Source organism: Chelonoidis abingdonii, chromosome 4 (assembly GCF_003597395.2).
Source record: "Chelonoidis abingdonii isolate Lonesome George chromosome 4, CheloAbing_2.0, whole genome shotgun sequence".
In the NCBI taxonomy this organism is placed as follows: Eukaryota; Metazoa; Chordata; order Testudines; family Testudinidae; genus Chelonoidis; species Chelonoidis abingdonii.
This window is the reverse complement of record NC_133772.1, coordinates 24,988,546-24,993,309: the sequence shown is the minus strand read 5'-3', so window position 1 is coordinate 24,993,309 and position 4,764 is coordinate 24,988,546.

Below are 4,764 nucleotides of genomic sequence, written 5' to 3'. Positions count from 1 at the left end.
TCCATGCAGCTTGCAGGGATTTCACTTTTGGTGCTGTACCTTTTAATTTCTGTTTAACTAAACTCCTCATTTTTGTGTAGTCCCTGTTTCTGAAATTAAATGCTACAGTGTTGGGCTACTGCGGTGTTTTCCCCACCACAGGGATCTTAAATTTAATTATATTATGGTCACTATTACCAAGCAGTCCAGCTGTATTCACCTCTTGGACCTGATCCTGTGCTGCACTCAGGACTAAATCAAGAATTGCCTCTCCTCTTGTGGGTTCCAGGACCAGCTGCTCCAAGGAGAAGTCATTTAAGGTGTCAAGAAACTTTATCTCTGCTTCCTGTCCTAAGGTGCCATGTACCCAGTCAATATGGGGATAGTTGAAATCTCCCATTATTACTGAGTTTTTTATTTTTATAGCCTCTCTAATCTCCCCGAGCATTTCACAGTCACTATCACAATCCTGCTCAGGTGGTCAGTAATATATCGCTGCTGCTATATTCTTATTATTAGAGCATGGAATTACTATTCATAGAGATTCTGTGGTACAGTTTGGTTCATTTAAGATTTTTACTTCATTTGACTCCACGCTTTCTTTTACGTATAGTGCCACTCCCCCACCAGCATGACCGGTTCTGTCCTTCTGATATATTTTATACCCTGGTATTATTGATTATACTAGTTCCACCAAGTTTCTGTGATGCCTCTTATATCAATATCTTCATTTAATATGAGGCATTCTAGTTCACCCATCTTATTATTTAGACTTCTAGCATTTGTATATAAGCCCTTAAAAAACTTGTCACTTTTTAGCTGTCTGCCACTACATGATGTAATTGAATGGGGCTCTTTTTCATTTGACTGTTGATGAGATCAGAGAGGAGGCTTGGTATTCATAACTGCCAAAGGCAAGAGGATGAGGTGGCATTCTACACAGCTGGAGGCAGCTGAAGATGGACAGACTGTGACCACTAGAGAGAAGAGGACCAGTGTGCATTCCACACAGCTAGCGGTTTCTAGTTGGTACCAGGTTCTCAGTATGGAAACGGTGGAAGATCTCTCTGAAGATCCAATTGGTCAAATGAAATGGAGAGGTGCATGGGAACACACCTGTGAACAACTGTTCTGCCTGACCTGTCAGAAAATCAAGCTTACCCATAAAGAGATTTTCAACCATCCAAGGAAGACCAATGATCCTCATTGGAGATTCAGTACTATGAAGAATAGAAAGAACATTCTGCAAGTGACAGGTGGCCAACAGGAGAGTGTGCTGCCTTCCCAGAGCCAAGACAGAAGACTTCACTCTAAGATTCGATAGCTTCTGAAGACAACAAAGATCTATTGGTGATTGTGTAGATCAGCACTAATGATGCTGCGTCGTGGGATATCTCTCAGATTATAGATTACTTTGGGGAACTTGGAAAGAAGCTGAAGGAGAAGAATGTTCAAGTGATCTTGGAGATCATTCCAGTTCCAGGAGCAAAGGAAAACAGAGGGCAGAACCTTCTGGAAATGAACCACTGGCTAGTAGTGTAAGGTGAGGGGTTTGGTTTTGGGCAGCATTGGTCCACCTTCAGTAGGGAGAGGGAGCTGTATAGTTTGGATGACCTCCATCCCAGGAGCAGGGGAACCAACCTCCTAGGGGACAGGCTGGCTAGAGTAGTCGGGAGTGGGGAAACTTTAAACTAATTACAAAAGGGGAGGGTGAAAAGGGAAGATACAAGAACTCAGCACAAAGTTGAGATTTTGGGAACAAAATTAGTAGAAGAACAAAAGGACAGGGAGAGAAGAAATTCTTTAATTGCCTATACACTAATGCTAGGAGCCTTGATAATACACAAAAGCAACTAGAATTGCTAGTTTATGAACATCAATTCATCCTAGCTGGTATTACTGAAACTCGGTGGGATTCACATGACTGGAATGTTAAAATCAAGGTATAACCCCTTTAGGATGGATCAAGTGGGCAAATGTGAAGGGCACACTGCAAAATGGCATTACTTGTTTTTAAGTACTGAAGCAAGTAATTTTTATACTTATGGATCAGTGTTCTAACAAATTAAGCACAAGATGGGGAACTAGTTGGTGACTGCTACAGACCACCAATCATGCTAGAGAATAGGGTAACTTTTGGTTCCTTAAACACTTGTCTACGATGTGTAGGGGAAAAGATCTGTGTGATCGTCGGGAAACTTTTTTTTTTTAAATCAAAATGGCCTGTTTCAGCAATTTTGAAACAAAGATTTGATTTTTTTCTTTGTTTTGAAACAGCGTCTCCATTAGAAATCTAGCTTAAAACAAACACACACACACACACACAAAACACCTGAAAACAACCAGAAACAAAACAAAAAACACCACCAACAAAACTATTCATTTTGGCTTGAACAAAATATTTTGTGAGATCCAAAACTTTTCAGTCTTTCATGTTGTTGAGCAAAACCAAAAAAATAAAAATCAGTTTGGGTTCAAACCAAAATGATTTTTTTGGGGGGGAGGGAGGGGATTTTTTGGTTCAGCCCCTGAACTGAAATATCTATTATTTGCTCAGCTGTGGCGGTAACACATCAGGGCTACGTCTCCACTTGTGGGGGTGTGTAGGGTACAAATGCTTCACGCCCAGCTAGCACGGGGATAAATAGCAGTGTAGACAGTGAGGCACAGTTTAGGGGAGTAGCCTGCTTGATTCGCCTGGACCCCCAGGTATGGACCCTACACAGCTCTCTACATGCCCAAGCAGCACCTCCCATGTCTATGCTGCTATTCTTTGCAGGATCGTGTTCTGCTGCCTCCCTGTTGCTAGGGTGGCCTGTAGCTACACATGCAATGCCTGTTCTTTACATGCTGCCATAAGTGGAGCCAGCCTAAGAGAGCACATCTGGGTATAGGTCATCTCACCTTAGCTTGCTTTCACTCTTGGTCATTGGGATACTCTTGTGTCTGATAAGCCAAGATCTGAGGGGTGAGGACGGGGGGGAGGAGAGGGGAAGCCTCTCCCCATGTAGCCCCTTTTTGCACCTTGAGAGTGCGGGCTGAGGCTCATTCCTGGGCAGCCAGGCAGCAGGCCGGGGCGAGTGTGCGGAGGCCGTTTATGTCCCTCTCTTATTCTGAGCTGGCTGGGGGATTAGGACTCTGCTGCCTGCTGTCAGGTTAGACTGTGATGGATGGTCACTGATGGTAACAGCACAAAGGCAACAGTGTGTGTTTGTGTAAGACGCAAACGTGTTCCGATCCGTCACGGGGTGACCTTACTGTGTTAAAAGGAGGAGGGAGGTTCACAGCCAGGGAGGAAAATTAGCCGCAAGTCAGGGCTGAGCCCTGTCTAAAAATAACAGTCCATTGAGAAAACCGCAGAGATCAACATTTGCCCTTGGTCCCCAGGGTCTGTACCAGAGGCACAATCCTCTGAGACTGCTTCCAAGAACAGGATTCAAATTCGCGTCTGTGTTTTGATGGAGAAAGACAAAGCGGGCTGCACAGATTCTCTGAAGTATGCTGTGTTATCATGGGAAATCTCACTCCTCCCAGCAAAGGAACAGCCTGCAAGCAGCTTCTCCTAACATGGAGGACATGATTCAGATAGCCAGGTCTCTGATACAGCTTTGATTAAACACATGTAGGGACCCCCAGGGACTTGACTCATTCAGAAATATCACTTTGTTTTGGATTCTTCCTTTTGTATTGTCTGAAAACCTCAAACATTTAAAACAGACGTATCGTAGCACAAGCTGAGCCACTTTGCCTTTAGACCAGAGGTCGGGAACCTCTGGCACACGGCTCGCCAGGGTAAACACCCTGGTGGGCCATGCCAGTTTGTGTACCTGCCGTGTCAGCAGGTTTGTCTGACCGCGGCTCTCACTGGCTGTGGTTCGCCTTCCCAGGCCAATGGGGGTGGTGGGAACAGGGTCGGTGCAAGAAAGTTTCACGCCCTAGGCGAAACTTCTACCTTGCGCCCCCCCACCCTGCGGCAGCTCCCCGCCCTGACACGCCCGCCCCCCACCCCACGGCAGCTCCCCCCTTCGGGGAGCCGTGCAGCATCTTTCCACCCCAGCTCACCTCTGCTCCATCCTCCCTGAGCACACCTCCCCCGCTCTAATTCTCCTCCCAGGCTTGCGGGGCCAAACAGCTGATTGGCGCTGCAAGCCTGGGAGTTGGAGAAGTGGAGTAGCAACCGCGCACTCAGGGAGGCACCGCTGTAAAAAAAGAAAATTGGGGGCACCAGTTTTTGGTGCCTCCAAATCTTGGCGTCCTAGGCAACTGCATAGCTCGCCTTAATGGTAGCACCGGCCCTGGGTGGGAAGCCGCAGCCAGCACATCCCTCAGCCCACACCACTTCCCACAGCCCCCATTGGCCTGGGACAGTGAACCGCAGCCAATGGGAGCTGCCAGGGTGCTTACCCTGGTGAGCCATGTGCCAGAGATTGCTGACCCCTGGTTTAGACCAACCAACTGTGGCTTCTTTCATCTGTGATCTCCTTCTGGGTAACGACATAGATCCAACTGCAGCAAAAATGAAACAGGTAACACGTGGAGTAACAAACACCTAATGCTGTAGGGTAAAAAAGAAAGAACATAACTTACCTAACAGCCAGGGAAAGATCCTGGAGGCTGCTACCACAGATTCCTTCTAGCAAAAATATCAGCATGCTGAGGCGAGAACACAAGAATGTATTCAGCCTAATTTATTTACCTGTGTTTGAGCTGAAGGGCAGTAGGGGGTGGAGATGTAGGGAATTCTTCTACCTTTGGCCCACTTGGATCATTTGATGATTACCTATT